Source organism: Oryza brachyantha, chromosome 6 (assembly GCF_000231095.2).
Source record: "Oryza brachyantha chromosome 6, ObraRS2, whole genome shotgun sequence".
In the NCBI taxonomy this organism is placed as follows: domain Eukaryota; kingdom Viridiplantae; phylum Streptophyta; class Magnoliopsida; order Poales; family Poaceae; genus Oryza; species Oryza brachyantha.
Window position 1 is genome coordinate 17217017 of NC_023168.2, and position 24907 is coordinate 17241923.

Consider the following 24907-nt stretch of genomic DNA (forward strand, 5'->3'; position numbering starts at 1 on the left):
CCCATCTCGAGGTATTTGTATCAATACATATTCGGTGGAAACCATTTTTTCTGTCCTAGGAACCAGATCATGAACAGCACAAGGAGGAACGGTGTCATTCCATATAACCGACAGCAATTCAGGCAGAAGGTGTGATAGCAGCAGCCATACTGCTGGAAACCCATAGAATTTCACCTTGTGAAATTTGGCGTAACTTTCTTCATAAGACAATTTTATACATTTAAAGGACACTTTTTCGTTTATGCTATCTGCTTCAGGTCTAATTAAGTTCCACATACACTGGAAACAAGAAAAATGGTTTAAGAAAATGAGAAATGGCTTAATTAAAGGACAGCGACAAAAACTGACTATCTCTCTGGAGGGTGGTAGTGGCAGCAGCAGGGCGAAGAACATCATCTTGACCCAAAGGCTATCAGCATGATCTTTTTGTTTTTACTTATGTTTATATATAAGACAAACTTTAAATTTTCAGCCATCAATATGGAATTAATTTTCAGGTTTTTTATTATAGTTTATTTTGTTACTTTTAATTTTAGATCACTATGAACATGTATATAAAACTTGTATTCATAAATTCAAATTACCATAGTTCCCATGAATTTATTTTTGGTTTTTTATTATAGTTTATTCATAAATTAAAATGTTTTACGATATGAAATGGATGTGTAATTTTTTTAAGGATTTTTAATATACCCTACCATAATTGTGAGTCATCCGTTACTTGAGATCCAACGGATCTGATTTTCTTATACTACGTAGCAGTGTAGAAGAAATTTTATAGGGATAATATTTGAACTAAAATATATAACATTGCAATAAAATTATGAATAACATTTCATATTAAAATGAGCATTTTTTCCATCCTTGAGTAGGTACTATGAGGTACCACCGTTTTCTCGAGGATAGGAAAAATGCTCTATTAAAATAGATAAATTGCTAAATATATCTTATTAAAGTTTCAAATAAAAAGTTTAGTATACTTATACAAATATATGATTAAATTTATATTTTACTACACTACTACCCTTCGTACTAAAAGTAGGTATCGTAACAATGCCCTTTTCTAAAGTAAAGACCAAAATAAATCCCACTACAAGGAAAAAAAACAAACACGCTGATATATATATATATATATATATATATATATATATATATATATATATATATATATATATATATATATATATATGTATGTGTGTGTGTGAGAGTGCGCGCGTGCATATATATCTCATTATTAATTTGCTTATTTCGCTCCACATTATATAAATTCACATTGGCAAACTCCTCATGGGCCAAGTTTTGTTTATTTTGTTTCTGGGCCATGCTGGATGTAAGCTTGGGAAGCATTGGGAGAATGGTATGTGCCTTTTCCCTCGACATGTCAAGCTGAGCTCGGCTCAGTTGACGAACGATGGAGGTTCAAGTGACTACAATCACAGATAACACAAGGGCATGGCAGTGCTGAATCGACGGCGAGGCACTGGCCGACGGCTGGAATGGGTCTTTCTCTTCGCAGATTGTTGATGCGAGGGCACAGAAAAACTCGCATCACTCTGATGGATGAGGAGGCATATTGAGGGCTTGATCAAGCTGGTCAGCTAGTGCCCCACGACCAACACGTCAAACAGTATTTGGTACTACCGAGATTACAAGAGTGCACTTTAGAAATTTTTATCAATCAGAACTGACGTCTCGACGAAACCAGTAGTCTGTTAGAGCTATCTTGTTAGGTCTAAGGATCTACCATACTACTACATGATTGTGTAATAGTAGACTTGGCTGTTGGAGTTGGGAGTGCGCCAAGGCCTATATAAAAATTAATTTTTAAAAATTTATAAAAATCCACTCCACAGTATAGCATGTAAGGGGAGTTTAGTACTGAATTGTCTATTTGTAGGAGAGAAACCATGTTAAGAGAGGATGTTTTTCTTGCCACTTGAGACATATTTGGTGAAAAGAACAATAGAAACACACGGGCATGCTGACCTCGGTTGGCCAGGCACTCGTACGCAACATGAGCATGAATGGTCCATCAAAATTGGTTTCTCATCCTTGTGCACATGCAACTTCATTTTGTAATTTTGTTTTTATGTTGCAATTCGGTTTTGTTTTCAGAAACACACCGAATAACCTAGTACATGGAGTGACACGGTGTGGACTTTGGATAAGATACACGTAACCAAAATATATGTTTTTGTTTCGGTTGTTTTGGGTATTAAGCTTGGGATGCATCAGTAGATTTATAGGTGCTATGTTATTAGTTATGGCGAGTTGAGCTTCAGTATGCCATCATGTGAAGGCGACATGACATCTCAGTCATCCATGCGAGCTAACTAAGATGTCTGTCGGCCCTTCTACGCCATATGATGTGTGCAAGATTGGATACCATAACAGGCCAGTCATCCAAACAATTGTGCAAACTCTTACCCATTTTCATTAGCGAGGATTGCAGGAAACATGAACAATGAGAAATCATGATAGCACCCGCACCGTCATGAACTTTGTACCACGTGGGTTACTCAGAACACCTACTAAAATAAGATAAGATAAGCAAGAATAAAAAAAATTATTTGTCGGAATATGAAGAAAAATGAGTGACTCCATTCAGAGATTTATCTACTTAGATAGAAAAAATCACACTCTATCTATATTATTAACGATTATGTATCCCAACCCATCTCGAGGTATTTGTATCCATACATATATATTCGGTGGAAGCCATTTTTTCTGTCCCAGGAACCAGATCATGAACAGCACAAGGAGAAACGGTGTCATTCCATATAGCCGACAGCAATATTCAGGCAGAAGGTGTGCGATAGCAGCAGCCATACTGCTGGAAACCCATAGAATTTCACCTTGTGAAATTTGGCGTAACTTTCTTCACAAAGACAATTTTATACGTACATTTAAAGGACACTTTTTGGTTTATGCTATCTGCTTCAGGTGTAATTAAGTTCCACATACACTGGAAACAAGAAAAATGGTTTAAGAAAATGAGAAATGGCTTAATTAAAGGACAGCGATAAAAACTGACTATCTCTCCTAGAGGGTGGTAGTGGCAGGAGCAGGGTGAAGAACATCATCTTGACCGAAAGGCTATCACCATGATCTTTTTGTTTTTCTTATGTTTATAAGACAAACTTTAAATTTTAATCCATCAATATGGAATTAATTTTAAGGTTTTTTATTAAAGTTTATTTTGTAACTTTTAATTTTAAATCACTACGAACATGTATATAAAACTTTTATTCATAAATTCACATATGCACAGTGCCCATGAATTTATTTTGTTTTTTATTATAGTTTATTCATAAATTAAAATGTACTACGATATGAATTGGATGAGTAGTTTTTTAAGGATTTTTTTAAGATATCCTTCTATAACTGTGAGTTGTGAGTTACTTGAGATCCAACAAATCTGATTTTCTTATACTACGGTGTGGTAGTAGTGTATAGAAATTTTATAGTGGTAATATTTGAACTAAAATATATAAAATTGTAATAAATTTGTGTATAATATTTCATATTAAAATAGATAAATTGCTAAATATATCTTATCAAAATTTCAAATAAAAATTTTATTATACTTATAAAAATATATGCTTAGATTTATATTTTACTATATTACTATCTTTCCTGCTACCGAAAGGTATCGTAACAATGCCTTTTTAAAAGTAAAGATCGGAATAAATTCCGCAGTAAGGAAATAAACAAACACGCTGATATATATAAATCTGTATGTGTGCGGACGCGTGCACATATATATCTCATTATTTGCTTATTTCGCTCCACATTACATAAATTCACATTGGCAAAGTCCTCATGGACCAAGTTTTGTTTATTTTATTTCTGGGCCGTGCTGGATGGATGTAAATTTGGGAAGCATTCGTGTCACGCCCTGAGTTTTAGCCTAGCTAAAACATAATTAAATAATGCATTAAAAATAATTTATTTAATTAAAGTTTAGGAGAAAAACAATGTATAAATTAATTTAATTAATTAGAAGCTTCTCGGAATGTTCTAAAATGTCCCGAGACGGGATTTAAACTTGAATTGCCGACAATAAAATTTGCTCTAATAAACTTAATAAAAATCAGCAAAAATTGGAGGCAATTTTTTTCCCTCCTTCCTTTTTCTTTTCTTTTTCCTTTTTTTTCCTATTTTTCCTTTTTTTTCTCTTTTCCTTTTTTCCCTCCTGGCCGAACTCCCTATCTGCCCTCCTCCCAGTACTATCTCCCCCCCCCCTCCACAACCGTACTCCACCTCCGCCTCCTCTCTGCGCCCCCTCCAACTCCTCCTCCCCTGCCGTGAACAGCCCCACCACCTCCTCTCCTCACGGTAAAACCAATTTTCAATAAATTAGGACTCCAATTTTTATTCTTTTGAAACCTTATCTTTTCCTTTTTAATAGGGGATGAACAACTAGATTTATCTCTAGCTCTCCCCTATAAATACCCTCTAGAGTCTTGCCTCTTTTCTCCGTCTCCCTCTCCCATGCACCTCCAGTCGCCTCCTACTCCCCTGCTGCGTCCCTGTTCACAGCAGTTGTTCGTCGGTTTTCTCCACCAAATCTCAGGTTCGCATATATTTTATTCTTGCGAATCAATCTAAATTCATCTACAGTTTAATTGTTTAGGTTTCTAGCCGAACAGCGAGGAACAACAGCAATCCGTCGCTGATCTCTCCAACCAAATCTCAGGTTCGTATACGTTTTACTCATGCGAATCAATCTATTATTGATTTACCATGTAATTGCTTAGATTTTCTAATCTAATTAGCTAACATGAGATTGATCTACAGTATGGAGTTTAATTTCGTACAGGTAGATTGGTTTTACGTTAAAGTCTAAATCCTATCGTTGTTCCGCTAACAGTTCACGGTTTCGTGTTTCAAATCTGATTCGTGCACGGTTCGGTTTTGTCGGGCGAAGGCGCGTTCTATTCGCAATTCCCCAGGCCACGGCCCAACCGCGCTCGAAGTCCCCTTTACCTCCCTCTCCTCCAGCCAACGGGCCACCGGCCCAGCCACCCAGTCGACTCCCTCCTTTCCTCTTCCTCCTTTCTCCTGGGCTGGCCCAGCTCGCCCCGCTCTCCTCTTCTTCTCTCCCTTTCCCGCCTAGGCCAAGCCAGGCAGCAGCCCACGGCCGCCCGCGCCCGTGGTTCAGGTCACCGACAGGTGGGGCCAACCTATCGGGCCGAACCCCTTCCTCCCGCCGCACGCGACGCTGTCCTCGCGCCACGCCACGCGCACGCCTTGCCGCGTCGCGCCGTGGATGCCGCAACCACCCTTCGCACGCGTGTCGCCCGCGCCTGCCCTGTCGCCGCGCCGCACCGGGCGATCGCCTCACCGCGTCGGTCTCGCCGCTCACCTATGCTCGCCCGCGTGCACGTTGCGCCCAGGACGCGCTGCCGCTAACCACCACCCGCAATACGGGCGCCGCGCCCTCATCCATAAATCCCCTCCACCCGGTGCCGTCGCTCCCCTTCGCTCCTCTCTCGTGATCGCCTCGCGCCGCCACCGAGCTCCTCCATCGCTCGTCGTGGCCGAGCACCGCTCTCGTCAGTCCACCTGCTCGCCGCCGGTCATCGTCGTCGGCCCTCATTCGCCACCCTACGCCGGATGCCGCCGCCGTTGGCCGGCATCGCCACCTCCCCACGCCAGCCGAGTCCGACTCCACCGTGTCGCCGCCGCCGCGCCCAAGTTCTAACGCCGCCAATCGATCTCGCGTGACGCCGCCACGCTCGCCCACCGCCGGCCGTCACCGCGTGTGCCACCGCGTCACCAACGCGCCCCCACCTTCGCCGCCGCCAGTGAGCAACTCCCCTCCCCTCTCCCCCTCTCTTTCCTCTTCGCCGCCATCGCCTGGCTCTCCATGCCGTCGGCAGGTGCCAGGGGCCACGCGCCTTCGCCGTCGGGTTGCCGCCCGACGTCGTCGCCGTCACGCCGTCGTTTTGCTGCCTCGTCTTCCCGCGCCGCAGCGCCGCCCTCGGGTCGCCGTCGCTCCACGTCGTCGTCATCGTCGTCGTTGTCCCCGGTGAGCTGCTCTCCCCCTTCCTTCTCTCTCTCCCTCGGAGCTCGCCGTCGCACGCACACCGTGCGCCGCCATCGCCGTCGCACGCACACTGTGCGCCGCCGTCGCCGTCTAGCCGCGCTGCCACTACCGCTCGCCATTGTCGCCGTGCGCGTGTAGTCGCGTCGCACGCCGTCGCTGTGCTGCCCGGGGCCGTCGCTCGCCGACCCCCTGTCGGCCGTCACCGCCGTCCACCACCCTCTGCCATCACGGTCGCCCTCGTGACGCCGTCGCCGAGCTCCCTCCGCCCACACTCGAGCGCGCCCGCGCCGCCGGCCGACTCGCCGCCACGCTGCCCCTATCCCTCTCCCTCTCGGCCGTGTCTCCACGCCGATGTTCCCCACTTCGCCGCCATCGCCCGCCGTCGGTCACCAACCGCCAACTCTCGTCGCCGCCGACGCCGGCTGCCGCCCACCACCGCCGCTCCCCACTGTTCGCCTGGGTGATCCCCTCCCTCCTATGCTTTCTCTCAATGACCGGTGGGGCCGACCCGCCGGTCACCACCTCTTTTGGACCAGTGGGCCCCACCCGTCATACTCCCTCTCCCTCTCTGGACCGTGGGCCCCGGCCCGTCAGTCCTCCTCACCTCTCTGTCTTGTGGGCCCAGACCATCAGCCCCCTCCCTCTCTCTGATGGCTAGACCCCACCTGTCATTCTCCTGTTCACCACTCTCTCTCTCGAATCGTGGGCCCCTTTATCAGACTCTCCTCCCCTCTACTGTGCCACTGACCAGTGGGTCCCGGCTGTCAGCTTTCCTCTCTCCTCTGATGCTAACGTTATCACCTTCAATTATTGCGCAATAAATCAATAAGGTTTTCCTGTTTAGTTTAAAAACACACTTAAACTTCTAAAATTTATAACTAATTCATCTAGTCTCCATTTAGGTCCATTCAAGTTTTATTAAATCCAAAAAAATGCCAAGAATCCATTAAAAATAGTTTCTTTCTCTGTTTCAGTAGTTTTATAGTCTGATTTTGCTTGTTTTGCCTTATTTGTCGTAGGTTTTGACCCCGTCGCAGAGCCATTCGTTCGCGAAGTCGTCGCCGAATTTCCTCGTGGGTCTGAGCAAGACAGTGGCACCCTTGTTTGATCATGTTGAACCTATGTTTATAAAATTCTCCGCTTTACATTCAAACATGCATTGTTTTATGCAAATTTGTTTATTTTATTTATCTATTGGGCAATTACCATTATACCCGTTGATCCCCACTTACTATTATTGTCATCTCAGGGTTAATTTGACTAGAAATAGGCTTAGGCAATGTTTAGCCATGCTTAGTGCAACTAGCTCACCAATTATAATTTAATTACTGCTAAGACTTGATAGACCTTTAATGGTTGTGATCATGATTAATCTCCCATTGTGGATTAATGACAACAAAAATATTGCTTATAGTGGGCTATGGGTGCATGGTTTCGAGAGTCGTGCCCATGGCAATTAAGGACCGGTTATCGGGAAACTCTAAAAGTCTTACACGTACTAACCACAAGCCAGAATGGGTAACGGTGAGACTCATAGTCTAACTTGTCCCTATTCGACGTACCGAGGCAAGGGTGGGCGTGATGAAGTATGGACGGGACATCGTGGTATGACGATGGCCTCTGCTGCTTCCGAATTCACCTAGGCACAAGAGGGGGCTGCCCGACTTGGTGTAAAGGAGGGGGCGAAACCTGAAGTGTGGTGCGATTGTCTAGAGAAGGTTAGGTGAAAGGTCTTATCATGGTTTCCGTACTGAGGTATCGTGGTGATACGTTGGGGCATGATAACATGCTTGGGAGCCATGTCTTATGGGTAAAGTTGTACACCTCTGCAGAATAAAACTATTCGAATAGCCGTGTCTGCGGTTATTGGGCGAACTGACATATTCACTGGGATTAGTGAACCTTGTAAAAACTTGATGAACTTGAAACTGGTTTGACCCTGCGCAAGGTGGTGTAACGTTAAATAGTGGATGATTATTTTAAATGTTTACTTTACTTTTTATTCAGTCTATTTTATTTACCTGTTTTGCTAAATTACTGTAACTTTGTGTAATTTAACCTTAGTCTATCCTTGATACCCTATTGCATTCATTGTTCTCCTCTCTTGGGTGTTACCTGTTAAGTACAGTGGTTTGTACTCAGCCTTGCTTAATTTTTCCCACCAGAGCAAGCGTCAAAGCCTGTGTCAGAAGAAGGTTGTTCCAAAGGTTAAAGTGAGGTTCAGTCCACTATCGAGAATTCATGTGGTGTGGAGCCATCATCGCCAACTGAAGCTGAAGATTAGATGGTTTAGTTTGTTTTTCTTTTCCGCTGTATTTCGATAGATAATTGTTCTTATTTGTTTTTAAGTCGTGGAACTGTATATTAATTTATGATAGTGTGTACTCGGGTTGATTCCTAGACCGAAATTTAATACATACTATTGTTTAGAAATTGGTGTAAATTTCTGGGCGTGACAATTGGGAGGATGGTACGTGCCTTTTCCTTTGATATGTCAAACTGAGCTCGGCTCGGTTGAAGAACGGAGGAGGTTCAAGCGACTGCGATCAAAGACAACACAAGGGCATGGCAGTGCTCAATCGATGGTGAGGCGCCGGCCAACGGCGAGAATGGCTCATTCCTTTTACAGATTGTTGATGCGAGGGCATAGAAAAACTCGAATCGCTCTGACGGCTGAGGAGACATATTGAGAGCTTGATCCAGCAGGTCAGCTAGTGCCCCTCAACCAGCACGTCAAACAGCATCTGGCACTGTCGAGATTAGAAGAGTGCACTTCAAAAATTTTCATCAATTAGAACTGATGACTCGACGAAACCGGCAGTCCAGTAGAGCTATCTTGTTAGGTGTGAGGACCTATCATACTAATATATGATGGTGTAATAGTAGACTTGGCTGTTGGAATTGGGACGTAGTTCATTTTGTAAAAATTGACAAAAGTCCACTGCACGGTATAGCATGTTAGAGGAGTTTAGTACTAAATTGTCTATCCTAGGAGGATACCTCGATATAAGGGAGGATGTTTTTCTCGCCACTTGAGACATATTTGGTTAAAAGAACAATAGAAACACATGTGTGTGCTTGCCTCGGCTGGACAGGCACTCGTATGCAACATGAGCATGAATGGTCCATCAAAATTGATTTCTCATTCTTGTGCATATGCAACTTCCTTTTCTAATTTTTTTTTGCAATTCGGTTTTGATTTTAGAAACACACGAATAACCTGGTAAAGGAGCAATACGGTGTAGAGTTCAGATAAGTTATATGTGACTGATCTGGTTCAGTTACGTGAAGCAGAGATCATTCAGGTGCCCCAATCATGCATCTTGATATATCTATACAAATCGAGTCGCCGTCGCATTGTAAAATACATATACGAAAAAACAAGAGAAAATCTAAAAAATACCATTGACAAACGTCTAAGTCTAAGAAATGACATTTGATGAATATGAGTTCTAAGAAATGTTATCTTACAAACGAATTTGTCTGAGAAATATCATCGCCGATAGGGTTCCGTCCGTTTCTACCATTAAATACACTGTTCATACTATAGCACTTAACGGAAAATTTTGATGGAACTCTAATGGCGATGACATTTCTCAGACAAATTCGTTTGTATGATCATATTTATGATATTTATTAGAACTCACATTTGTCGATGGCATTTTTTAGAATTAAGTGATTGTCAATGGTATTCGTTAGATTTTGTAAAAAAACAATACAAGCATTGCCTCCTCCTATGCACTGCGTTTAGTCTACTCTATCCCGTTGGTTGGCATATATAGATATATTTCCATAACCATGAATCCATGAAGTCTATGACGATTAGTATAAAGGCAATAAAACCATTTTTGTCGGTAATGATTCAAGACAATATCTCGAAAGACCCGTACAAGTTAATTATGACCATGCATCGTGTTTGCATTTTAATTTCTGCCGGATATTAATTGCAGTAAGAAAATATATTTTTATTATGAAAATTATATGAATAATCAACGGCTCACCTATTCCACACCCTCTTTATTACCTAGATGAAGGCCTTAAGACTTCTAATGAGAATATATAGGCATATGGCACATGCTGTCTATTTTCATATAAAAATCGCAGCCTGTCACTTTATAATTTCATCAAGCGGTCAACCTATCCAAGTCCCAAATAATCCGTGGAAGTCCTAATTAATTGAAGGTTTTGGCCCCGAATTTGCTTTCAACAGAAGCAGGGCAATACCCTTAAAAATGCATGAAAATAGGAGCCAGGAATTAACATGACACAAGAATAATCCAGTCTACATATTGCTTTATAAGGAGCGGATAGCCTTTTTTTTATCAGTTTATGCATTATGCTGTCATTATTGTCAATGTGGTGGATATACTTCCTCCATTTCTAAATGTTTGATGCCATTGATTTTTTTATATAAGTTTGACTATTCGTCTTATTCAAACAATTTACGTAATTATTAATTATTTTTATATCATTGTATTTATTCTTAAATATACTTTTATACATATATATCGCTTTATATATTTTAAAAAAATTAAATAAAACGAACGGTCAAACGTGTGTCAAAAATTCAATGGCGTCAAACATTTTGGGATGGAGGTAGTACATAGCTTGAGGTGGTTAAGACACCTTTAACTACTATCTCGTCGATAAATATAAGAGATTTTGGAAATAAATCTAGTCAAACTTATATTTAAGGATAGAGATACTATCTGACGAGCATCATAATTTAAACTATTGCCAACCTGCTGGATACACAGATATATATTCATTTTAAAGCAACTTATTTCAACGGGCTATTTCACAGAACTTTCACAAAGCATAGTTCTAGCGATTAAGTCGATCGATTAATCATCAGCTTAAGTGTCTTATCCCTATGTATTCCCTTCCCACACTCCGATACATAAAGTGGAGTTCTAGAGTACAACCAAGTATAAGTGAAATAAATATTTCAAGTGCTCACTTGCTACACTGACTTTTTTCTCAGGGATGATTAATATATTGAGAATGATGAAGATGAAGATAAGCATGTACTTTGTCTGTCCTTATGTCTAAGAGATTTAAGGTTCTGAAATTTATCTAACAATGAAAAAAAATTCTACCCAACTACTTGTCTCATCAATTATCTACTATTCAATTTTATTCTATTTTATATGAATCACCATCGTCTTCCTACATTAATGAGGGGCATTGTAGTTGTTTTTTTCGCTATCCTTAATTTGTCTAAAAGAACCAACAAACCCTCATATGAAAGGAAGGATAGAGTATGTTACCATTGGCTTGTTCTCATCCATGTATTCACCTTTCACTTTAACACGCTCACAAACAAAGAAATGTTTTTGTTTCAGTCGTGTTAGGCATTAAGCTTGGGATGCATTGGGAGTTTTATAGATGCTATGTTAGTAGCTATGGCGATTTGACCTTTAGTATGCCATAGGGACAGGACATCTCAGGCATCCATGCGAGATGACTAGATGTCGGTCGGCCCTACTACACCATTCGATGTGTGCAAGAATGGATGTCATAACAAATCAGCCATCCAAACAATGGTAGCACATGCACCACCATGAACTTTGTACCATATGGGTTACTTAGAACAACTAGAAAAATAAGATAAGCAATAATAACAAAATATTTGTCCGAATATCATAATATAAAATAAAGAAATGCAAAAATGAAGAAAAAGAAGTGCCTCAATTTAGAGATTTATGTACTTAGATGAAAAAATCATACTCTGTCTATATTATTAATTAATGATTATGTATCACAGCCCATCTCAAGATATTTGTATCAATACATATTCAGTGGAAATCATTTTTTCTGTGCCAAGAACCAGATTTGAACAGCACTAGGAGGAAGGTTTCATTCCATATAGTCAGCAGCAGTATTCAGGCAGAAGGTGTGATAGCAGCAGCCATACTACTAGAAACCCATAGAATTTCACCTTATGAAATTTGCCATAACTTTCTTCATAAGACAATTTTATACATGTAAAGGACATTTTTTGGTTTATGCTATATGCTTCAGGTCTAATTAAGTTCCACATACACTGGAAACAAGAAAAATGGTTTAAGAAAACGAGAAATGGCTTAATTAAAGGACAGGGTTAAAAACTGACTATCTCTCCTGGAGGGTGGTAGTGGCCAGGGTTTGTCTTATCACGATAATCGTCACAATTATCGTATAATGGAGCATATCACCGAGAAACAATAACGATTTCTGCGATTTCCTATGGGAAATACCGCCCAAATTCAAAAAAAAATGATTGAAAATTAAAAAAAAACAAGGAGATAGATATGTACTTATTGAGCTTAGATGTGAAGAAAATTTTCAAAAAACTCAATGAATCATTCATAATTTTGAGAAAAGATGACTTGACTTGAGTTAATTGGAGTAAAATATGTTTTTTTTGCATTGCGCATCCGGCCCAACTTGGCCCACTGGGGAGAATAACACGCTCCCTGTACGCACGACCAGTCAAATGGTCCAAACTCTCTCTCTCTCTCCCCATTCGTTCACATGGCCAGTGTACTTGACTATGTTTGTATGACAGACTTTATCTTATGGTTCTGAACTTGAGCCTATGGTTGTTGTGAACTTTACTAAATTATTGTTGTCAACATTAATATGTCGTGGTTGACGACTTCGTTATAATATGGATGCTCATTTCGTACCATGAATTGTGATTGTGATTTGTGTTCTTAATTGCTAAATTCTTAAACTGTTAGCAAAGGTCATGCCATTTCTTTCATTTTTACTCTATGACCCAGGCATACTTTCTTTTTTACCGTACGCCTCAACATCATTTTTCCTAACTTTCTCCTTTAATTTAGATGCCTAACGGCCTTCATATATTTTAGCTAAAACGCGTGATTATCACTTATATTGCCATGGTTTTTAGCTAAAAACCACACAATTATTGCTTCAAACCGCGATCGTCATATCATCGCGATAATCGTCTGAAACTGCGCGATTATCACTTCAAACAGTGATCGTCATATCGTCGCAGTAATCGTCTGAAACTGCACGATTATCGCACGAAGCTGCGTGATATGAAGACAAAAACCGTGATGATATTTTTTTCAATTTTCAAATTTAAACTTATGTGATTTTCATGCGATAATCGTGATAATCGTCGATTATCGTGCCTCTGCCCACGAACGGTTTAGGGTGCCTCCGCGATAAATGAAACCCTGGTACTAGCAGCAGCAGGGTGAAGAACATCATCTTGATCCACAGGCTACCAGGATGATCTTTTCGTTTCTGCTTATGTTTATAAAACAAACTTTAAATTTTTAACCATCAATTTGAAATTAATTTATGGTTTTTTATTAGAGTTTATTTTTAACTTGTATCACTATAAACATGTATATAAAACTTTTATTCATAAATTCACATTTGGACAGTCCCCATGAATTGATTTTGGGGGGTTTTTTATTATAGTTGATTCATAAAATTAACGGTTTAATTAGATTCATGCCATTATAAATTTGCTAGTTTTGAAATATGCCATTACTATTCGTCCAATTCTAAAGATACCATTATAATTTCAGAAATATTCAAAATATGCCACTTCATACCCTTTCGATGTATTTTTTTAAAAAAAATTAGACCATATTGCCCATTTGCTGTTACCTGCGCTCTTGGTATGTGCAAAGGGCAAATGGCATATCTGAAATTTTTCTAAAATTATAATGGCATCCTTACAATAGTCGAATAGTAATAGCATATTTCAAAACTAACAAATTTATAATGGCATGAATCTAATTAACCCTAAATTATGATATGAAATGGATGAGTAGTTTTCTAAATGTAAAGACCAGAATAAATTCCTTTGTAAGGAAATATACAAACGCGCTTATATATATCTCACTATTTGCCTATTTTGTTGTATATTACATAAATTCACATTTGCAAAGTCCTCATGGACCAAGTTTTGTTTATTTTGTTTCTGGGCGGGCCATGCTAAATGTAAGCTTGGGAGGCATTGTGAGAATGGTATATGCTTGTTTCTTCCACAAGTCAAGCTGAGCTCGGCTCGGTTGAAGAATGGAGGAGCTTCAAACGGCCACAATCACAGACAACGCGAGGGCATGGCAGAGCTGAATCGACGGCGAGGCGGCGGCCGATGGCTGGAACGGGTCTTTCTGTTCGCAGATTGTTGATGCGAGGGCATAGAAAAACTCGCATCGCTCTGATGGCCGAGGAGGCATATTGAGGGCTTGATCCAGCAGGTCAACTAGCGCCCCTCGACCAGCACGTCAAACAGTATTTGGCACTGCCGAGATTACAAGAGTGCACTTCAGAAATTTTTATCAATTAGAGCTGACGTCTCGATAAAACCAGCAGTCCGGTAGAGCTATCTTGTTAGGTGTGTGGATCTACCATACTACTACATGATTGTGTAATAGTAGACTTGGAGAGTTGGGAGTGCGCCAAGGCCTATATCAAAATTAATCTTTAAAAATTTATAGAAGTCCACTCCGCGTTATAGCATGTAAGGGGAGATTAGTACTGAATTGTCTATTTGTCGGAGAGATACCTCGTTAAGGAAGGATGTTTTTCTTGCCACTTGAGACATATTTGGTGAAAAGAACAATAGAAACACATGCACGTGCTCACCTCGGTTGGCCAGGCACTCATACGCAACATGAGCATGAATGGTACATCAAAATTGGTTTCTCATTCTCGCGCATATGCAACTTCCTTTTGTAATTATGTTTTTATGTTGCAATTTGGTTTTGTTTTCGTAAACACACCGAATAACCTGGTACATGGAGTGACACGGTGTGGAGTTCGGATAAGTTACACGTGACTGAAGGAAATGTTTTTGTTTCGGTCGTGTTGGGTATTAAGCATGGGATGCATCGGTTGATTTATATGTGCTATCTTATTAGTTATGGCAAGTTGAGTTTCTGTATGCCATCATGTGAAGGGGACATAACATCTCAGTCATCCATACAAGCTAACTAGATGTCGGTCAGCCCTTCTACGTCATATGATGTGTGCAAGATTGGATGCCATAACAGGCCAGCCATCCAAACAACTATGCAAACTCGTACCTATTTTCAGTAGTAAGGATTGCAAGAAACATGAACAATAAAAAATCATGATAGCACCCGCACCATCATGAACTTTATACCACGTGGGTTACTCAAAACTCCTAGTAAAGTAAGATAAGATAAGCAAGAGCAAAAACATTATTTGTCAAAATATGAAGAAAAAGAAGTGACTCTATTTAGAGATTTATCTACTTAGATGGAAAAATCATACTCTATCTATATTATTAATGATTATGTATCCCAACCCATCTCGAGGTATTTGTATCAATACATATTCGGTGGAAGCCATTTTTTCTGTCCCAGGAACCAGATCATGAACAGCACAAGGAGGAACGGTGTCATTCCATATAGTCGGAAGCAATATTCAGGCAGAAGGTGTGATAGCAGCAGACATACTGCTAGAAACCCATAGAATCCCACCTTGTGAAATTTGCCACTTTCTTCAGAAGACAATTTTATACATGTAAAGGACACCTTTTGGTTTATGCTATATGCTTCAGGTCTAATTAAGTTACACATACACTGGAAACAATAAAAATGGTTTAAGAAAATGAGAAATGGCTTCATTAAAGGACAGCGTTAAAAACTGACTATCTCTCCTGCAGGGTGGTGGTCCCAGCAGAAGGTTGAAGAACATCATCTTGACCAAAAAGCTACCACCCTCATCTTTTCATTTATACTTATATTTATAAGAAAAACTTTAAATTTTCAACCATTAATTGGGAAGTAGTTTTAAGGTTTTTTATTACAGTTTATTTTTTAACTTTTAATTTTAGATCACTACGAACATGTATATAAAACTTTTATCCATAAATTCATATTTGCACAGTCCCCATGAATTGATTTTGCGGGTTTTATCATAGTTTATTCATAAATTAAAATATCTTATGATATGAAATGGATGAGTAGTTTTTTAAAAGTAAAGACTAGAATAAATTCCATTGTAAGGAAAAAAACAAACTCGCTTATATATATCTCACTATTTGCCTATTTTGCTGTACATTATATAAATTCACATTTGCAAAGTCCTCATGGACCAAGTTTTGTTTACTTTGTTTCTGGGCCGTGCTGGATGTAAGCTTGGGAGGCATTGGGAGAATGGTATATGCTTGTTTCTTCCACAAGTCAAGCTGAGCTCGGCTCGGTTGACGAACGGAGGAGGTTCAAACGGCCACAATCACATACAACGGGAGGGCATGGCAGAGCTGAATCGAAGGTGAGGCGGCGGCCGATGGCTGGAACAGGTCTTTCTGTTGGCAGATTGTTTTTGCAAGGGCATAGAAATATCGCATCGCTCTGATGGCTGAGAAGGCATATTGAGGGCTTGAGGCCTTGATACATGGAGCGATATGATCCTTTTGTAATTTTTTTTAGTTACAGTTCGGTTTTATTTTTAGAAACACACAGTATAACTTGGTATATGGAGCGATATGATGTAGAGTTTAAATAAGTTACAGACTGGCATATGTAGATATCTTTCCGTAACCATGAAGTCTATGATGATTAGTAGAAAGGCAATAAAACCATTTTGGCCGGAAATCTTTGAAGACAATATCTCGGAAGACCCGTACAAGTACTATTAACTGAATTTTGACTCCTGAATTTATAACCATGCAAAGTACATAGCTGAGAGAGCTCATCTTATATATATTTACTGCTCTTCATTTTCTTATTTTAAAACTTTCTAACTTTGTCTAGACTCATTCATAAATGAATGTATGTGTTTTATATACATGTCTAGATTCATAGCATATTTATGAATCTAAGCAAGACTAGACTGTTTTATGATGTGAAACATAAGGAGTACGTACTTCCTCTCTTTCGTATTGTAAATCCTTATAGTCTTATCTAAATTCATCCATAGACAAATATATTTGTTTTATATATGTGTGTCTTCCTATATAGAACAGAGAGAGTAATCAATTAAGGCTCCGAGTCAACATGTTCATGCTTCAGTGATAAATGATATAATTGCAAACATCTTCATGTCCGACCACATATATGTGGAAAATGGCAACAGAAGGATGACAACTGTATCTAGTAAACCATTACAATATTACTATACATCTTGTATTGGTGGTAAATAAGCTATTCAGTTGTCCGATAAGAAAGGGGGGGGGGTCCAGTATGCCTCTCCCAGATATAATAGGCCCAAAAATACATGACTGATTGTACTGTCACTTTGTATAGTGTATCTCAAGCTTTTCGCCATGATGGCTCTTGCCTTCGGTGATCCATGGTGTCACTACGCTCCATGAACAACGGAAATTATACAATAAAGACACATTTTAAATATATTGTGGTGTAAGCATAGAACAGAATAAGGAAATATTGAAGGTGTATACTTTTTTTTCTAAAATAATCTGTGAAACTAAATGACCACTGGATCACCCATTTACCATCCACCTACGACAACCCTACGGGCCATTGCATACATGATAAGTAAAAGAGAAATTTTATGCGACTCGTGATGTGCCGAATTGTTTTATCTATCTCTCATCACCTAATATAATGACATGGACCAAATTGAAGATGTTCATGGATCTGCCTTTAAATTTGCCGATACTTGAGAGTTGAGACAGAGATATGAAATCTAGTCTTAATTTAAAAAGCTAGGAATCCAAATGTGAATGCAAATGAGCTGGAGTACTAATACTCGATCATCATACAATGCAGGAAATTGCATTAGCTTCAAGAAGAAAAAACTCACCCAAAGCTGCACATGTGATATCTACTAGGTTCAAAAGTGGCGTGCAAGGTTGTCCAAATCTCGATTCTATTGTACACAGTTTTCTGATTTTATTTTGATCCTAATTACAGGACCTGAATACATGATTTTAGAATCGCTATGATCTATACTCCTATAAAAAGTAGTAGTGGTGGTGGCAGTGAATCTGTCAACACCACCTGCCCTCACTATAGTTTTACAATTTAGCCCTCAAATTTCTTAATATTAAAAATCAGTTAAATATAGATTAATATCTACATATAAATTCAAATTAAGTTGACTATTTCATATAAGAAAATTTGATAACATATCATAAAATCCGTAGTAAACCACGGGTATTTAACTAGTTTTACAATATTTATGTATACGATGTGGTGCTATTTAGATATCTCCAAGCTCTGTTTCAGGATTCTGCATGGTTTTAACCTTGTTAGCAAGAGTATGAAGCAGGTCTATTGTCCAACTTTTAGACCTTAAAAATATTCAAACAAGTCGACATGCATGTGAACAATACCTGCACTTGCAAAATTTGCTAAGAAAACATGAATTTTGCATTATTTACAAAATGAACTAATTTGGTGCACCGGTGTGTGTTACTTGTGGCTCCATCGTTTCGCCGTTACAGCTGCTTATATGCCAAAATTTAAATTTTAGAACTTAATTTTGAACTTGATTTTATGGTTTTTTTTCATCATGGTTTGTTTTACACATTTCGCTTTTGAGTCACTATGGACATATATATAAAAGTTTTATCTGTAAATTATTTTATGTTTGTAACGCTTATTCCTCCAAAACATGAACGATGGGAGCCTTATCCTTTTAAACCATTTGTTAATTTGACCATCTTAGCTGGTGGAAACCACTCCGGCCCATTCGTTTTATTGGGTTAGTAACCTAGAATCTCTCATTTTCCATACGTACATATCCCAAACTGCTAAAGGGGTATTTTTGTGAAAAAATCTATAGGAAAGTTAGTTTAGAAAATCTTATCAATATATTTTTCAAGGTTTTCATAGTTAATGATTAATTAATGAAATACTAATCCGCTGCTATGGTTTTTGTGTCGGTTATTAAGCCTATTAAAGAAAACAACCTATGTGGGTGCCCATCTTAGAACTCCTTCGAATTGGACGATTTTCCAAAGGAATTTCTTGCAAATTAAAACTAATTCATATGAAATCCTATAAAATTAATCTTGCATCCTAAAGGAGCTCTTATATATACATTTGGACACAAATCCTTGCATGGACTCATCAAATAACCCAAGAGCGGGAGCACGTGATGCTGGCGTAAAATTAATGGACACCAACATCATATTTAGACATTCAAACCTAGGTATAAAGTGACACAACCAGCGGTGATAATAGACCAAGACTGTTGGGTCCTTTCACAACCCTACTTAACCAAAAACTGTAAAAATTTTAGCTCACTCTTTATGAAGCAATCCCTCAAAGTCTGAAGGAAAAAAATTGAGTAAATTACCACCCATAGATACAGTGAGGTCCAATTTGTAGGATTTGATGCAAGCTAAACTACAATTATACTTGTTATACTAGCTCTTATCCTTTTCCAGAAGAGATTTTCTCAAGTCCAACGAAAAGTAACTCAAGGTACTGATACCTCATGGTACCAAAACGTTTCTGATCGTTGGATTTAAAAATGTACATCTTACTCAGCTAGATCTAATGGTGAGAAAGAATTTAGTACCGTGAGATACCGGTATCTTGAGGTATTTTTTATTAGACCGAAGCAAATTTCTTTTCATAAATGGATAGAAAATGAATTGCCAAGTATACGGGCTCTTAATTGTGCGGGATAACATGGCTGCGCGCTTACACCCCTATTGGTATATATATTAGGTGAACGACTGGAACATATATATCTATTCACAAGCTAGCTAGCTTCCAAAGTAATCCAATTTGATTTCATAGAATCAGACTAAAGTGATCAACATTTAGGCTTGTCTTGTCCATGCAAATTCAAATTAGTGTGCAGTAAGATGATTAGTTCGTCTTCTATTTTTAGTTACTACTACAAAAATTAGGAGAAAAAGATTAGTGAGTTACATCACACATAGCTTAGATCCAGCTGCTAGGAAAAGGAGGCTTCAAGAATTCACCTTGAAGGTGCGCGCCAGTGCGCCACTAAATTCACGATGGTGAGATGCAATTGTAGGCAAGAAGAAGGATCCAGCACACCATTATTACTGGTGGAATGTCGAGCTTGGCAGACCCGCAACGAGAAATTATATGTAAAATCAGTGGGCTGGTGCAAAACATCTTCTCTCTAACTCTATGCGGAGGGACCTTCAGGGCAGGGAGGGATTAGGTATTTAGTTAATGATGAACTAATGTTTAATTAGAGTTGTCCCAAAAGTGGATCATTCAACAACAACAATCCAATTTTGTTAGGGGCAAACATCGTAATATGATGAGTAATGCTACAGTTGTGTTATTTTGTTAAGGAAGGATGAAATGGAACGTTATATTATTTTTATAGCTATTTGGTGGTATAGACGATGGAATTAACTAGAACAAAGTTAAAAATCTAACATTTCGATCTACTTTTGACCCTTGGTATTATTAAAAAATTATATAATTATTGATTATTTTGTTATGATTTGATTTTTACTACAGTAACTTGAAGTACGATTTATAATTTACAATATTTAGACAAAATTTTAGAATAAGAAGAAGGGCCAAACGGAAATCCAAAAGTTAACCGCGTTAACTACAAAATCGGCAGGAGTATTTTATAAAAATGAGATGATGAACTTCTATATAGGTTTTTTTAGAAAATATAATGTTTAGTAGTTCGGTAAGCGTGTGTAAAGGAAAAAGGCTAACTATAGGCTGAAGAGAAAAGGAAAAAAAAAGTCCAATATACACTCCTAAACTATTAGGTGACTACGAATTACTTCTTGAACCCAAAAACTAGATATTTGTCACTCTCATCTACCATACCGGACAGAGAACTACCTCAAGCAGTTTTGATGCTGATTTTCATTTGGATTAGTACACGTGGCCATTTGTGGGATATCGTATGTATGGCCACGTGTGTTAATCTAAGTCAAAATTGGACTCAAAGCCGTTCGAGTAGGTTCTATATTATGTATTGCCAGTTTAGGATGAAAAATATCCGGATTTTAGGTTTATAGGGATAATTCGTACTCACCCAATAATTTAGAGTTGTAATTCAGACTTTTTTCAAGAGAAAATATCCCTCTAGCAGTACGGCTGTGATTGAACGTTTGAAATTGCCTGCCACAAAATCCGGTACAACTATTGCAGGTGTTAATTAAATGACTTCCTCAGCTATTGACAGATATAAACGCAGCAAATTCTGAAGTGCTTCATCAATGGGTACACTGTTTTGTAGCATATAGGTTCTTTAAGGAAAAAAAAACATATATATATATATGAGTACAGAGGAGACAGAGACAGAGACAGAGGCAGTGACCAATACTCTCTCTTCTGTGTTACTGTGTAGGCAGGAAAAGGAGGCATCGGGATCCAGTGACCAAGCTACTGTGGCAAAGTTAGAGCAACAAGCCACCAATCCATTTGGAAGATGCTGGACAGGTTGAAGTGTGGCTCTGAGATGTGTGTCATACATTTCCCTGATCTTTGAACTGAATGGTAGGAGCTTTGTCTCTCCCGCTTGAGCCGTGTAGGTTTGCCAGTGCAGTTAGCTTGCAGCGTTCTCCCTATGTTTCCTTTCCTTGTTGCCATAAGGCCTGAGACCTGATGACCTGACCCACGGCATAACCATTTTGCTTGGTCCAAGGACGACACGACATGACTGATGTAGACCTATGCTAGTACGGCCTGACAGTTGAGCCATGCTTGGCCCGATGCCTTCACACGGTGAGCTAGTCTAGCACAGTACGGTTCACCAAAATCTTAAGATCGACTCTAAAGTTAAAGCAGAAAATTCATATTTTGATTTATGAGCAAAACCAAAAGTGAATAGATGTAGCTCTTCCACTGCCATATATGCCCACGAGAGGAAATGCTATGGAACAAGTCCTTAATCTGAAAATGAAAAGGATATTTATATCATTAAAAGTTTTCGTCATCGATATATCTTAATGAAATTTTGTCGGTCTTCTTTGCTCGGAGGACCCGGGTAAAATAATATATCTCATGAAAAGGGTTATATTAGCGCATATATCTCAGCCATCACAGAAGCACAAATGGAAATTAAGGAGCAAAGCATTTCCTGCTCTTCCTTTAACGAATGAAGAACCCACAAAAAAAAACAGATCTGCATATTGCATTAGTAGGAATTGGAAATACTTTCCTCAGTTTATCATTTACTCCGTTGTGCAACGTGAACATATGTTCTTCAGCATGCTAAGATTAGGCCAATATATCATGTCTTGGAAAGAGGAGGTTCAAAGTGATGTCATCAAACAGAGACGGTGCAGATATTACAAGTACTCTGTTTCCGGGTTAAGGGAACGTTTGGTTCCATGAATATTGCTCAGATTATCAGTAATTAAGCTAACTTGGGGTGGTTGTCATGGGATAATCCAGTAATGTTTATTCTAACATAATGTATGTTAATCATGGGGACATGAGACTTGGGTGGGGAAAGCACTTCCTAATTACAATAGAACCTTTAGTAATCAGGATGGTTCCTTATTTGCACTTCAAATTCTCACGATCCCTTGCTTTCTCATGATGAACCAATCACATTTGGGTTGATTTCTTAATTACTGGCAATTCATTGAGGGGATGAGTAAATTTGGATGAGTTGTTGTGCATGCTCTAAGGGAACGGATCAACTTCTAGGATCAAATGAGGATTTTTCTCCAAATTAATTGGCTCTCTTGGAGCATCTCCAAGAGAATGGCTAAATTTTGACTCTCCAAATCAAAATTTAGCTATTTATTTTAGTTTTGGTAACTCGAATTCATATAGCATCTCCAAGAGACTATCTATCCACACTCTTCAAATCCTGGCAATGGGAGTATGACTAGAGGGTCCCACCCATGTGGGAACCGCGGATAGCAATTGTGTTAGTGGAAGAATGAGTTGCTAGATTTGGCTATTGAGGGCTCAAGTTTAGCCATTCAAATAGCATGATAAGTCAAATAGTCATTCTCTTGGAGGGCATTTTTTGTGTAAAATTGCCAAATTTAAGTATGGCAAGTGAAATGGTCATTTTCTTGGAGATGCTCTAGTAGTTATTGGTATCTCTTAATATAATGCAACTTATTGTAGAGGACTATTTCACATGGTTTGTAACTGACATAGTTTAAGACATTCAATCCATCAATGACCTTATGTCTCTTATCCCTATTCTCTTTTTTTCACATTCCAATACACAAAGTGGAGTTGTAGAGTACAGCCAAGTAGGAACGGTTTAAATACTTGCCAGGCTGAATATTATTTATCCAAGATTATAAATACAGTGAGATAGAGATACGAGTGTGACTATGCGCATATATTTCACCATTTGGTTCTTCTTTATTCTAGTTTTCTCTTTTTTTGTGAATAATTGTTTTTTTCTAGTGATGCTGGATGTATGACTGGGAAGCATTGGGAGATGGATATGTGCTCTGTTTTTCTGTGTGTCAAGTGGACTTTCGTCAAGCAGTACGATGAAGGTGGTTAGAGGCTCAGAGTGACATCTACTCAAGATACACTTACGAATATGCTGATGTATGGTGGATGCTATATCTACTGAAATTGACAAGTTCTCCCTTCCCTGAGCAGTCAGTAAGTATGGCATTTGACAAGGATGCGACATCCATACTAGTTGTATAGATCTCGGCTTTACTAGTCAATTCTCTGTCGACGAGGTCAGATGCCCTAACCAACTAGTCATGTAAACCATCTACAACCCCCTGCTTATTTTAGCAACAACGAGAACAGAAAACAAGTTCAAGAGAAAATCATGGTAGCATTGGCACCGTGGGCAAGGCATCGTTGTCCCATGTGAGGTGGTAGTGACTACGATACTAACTGAAACTAAGTGTTAACATCAGATTTTAGCAAATCGCCGCTATGGATTAATCTGTGAATAAAGACCGAATCAGATAAGAAACAGGGCAATCAGATAGGAGACCAGGCAGAATACGACTCGCATTCAGCCAATGGAGTCCGGATTGGATAATAGATAGAGTCCGATTAGGCCTAGAATGTTACAGATAAATTCAGAAATAATCAGAGTCCGTGTAATTTAATTATATCTATTAGTTAGAGTTAGTTTAGATTTTTCATTTACCTCTAAGGGAGTTACAGTCCGATCGGAACTTGTGTGTTAGAGATAGAATCTAAATAAGAGTTTGTTATTTCTTTTTATCTACTATGAGTTGTATGTCGTGTCCAACATGGTCTAGCCTCAACCCGAGGGTATAAATATGTATGCTCGGGGTCATTGTTTTTCATCTACACATCAATTAGATCAACTTTTTTCAGCGCATCGCCACCCTCTTGTCCGAGGTTTTCAACTCCGGCGGAACTTGGCACCTGACGCAGGGCTGTATCGTCTCGATCTCCAGCGGAGGGGTAAGTCCATCGTTCCGCTGGGCCACGGTAATCGTTCGACTAGATTAGGGTTGTCTCGGTTCAGTCTGATCTTCTAATCTAGTTGCGCGATTGCTAGTTATCGTATCAGTTTCAACTTAGATCACTTTCGTGTTTTGAGTTAATCTGGTCGACCACTTTGGGCGATCTATGTTGGTTTGGTATTCGCTATTTGACATATTTAATCTAGTTCTTGGTTAGGTCCGATCTAGTAGATTGCGATTGTCAGATGGTTTATATCATATCGATGTATTTTGTTCATTGTTCTATCGGAGTACCAGCCAATAGGTTACCAGTCATCGATTCATCGGCTTGATAGCAATCTAGATATGTTTAGTATCTATCCTGACATTGATATGTTTAATCTTGAACTGTCTCAGTTTGGTCTGATCTTCTATGATTATTCTTAGTAATCTGAGCTAGTTATTTTATAGATCTTGGTTGTTTGGCCACCGTCTATAGCCGATGATTTTGCCGATCTACATGCTTATCATATTTACATCAATAAAGTAGCTGATTGCTTTACTGCATT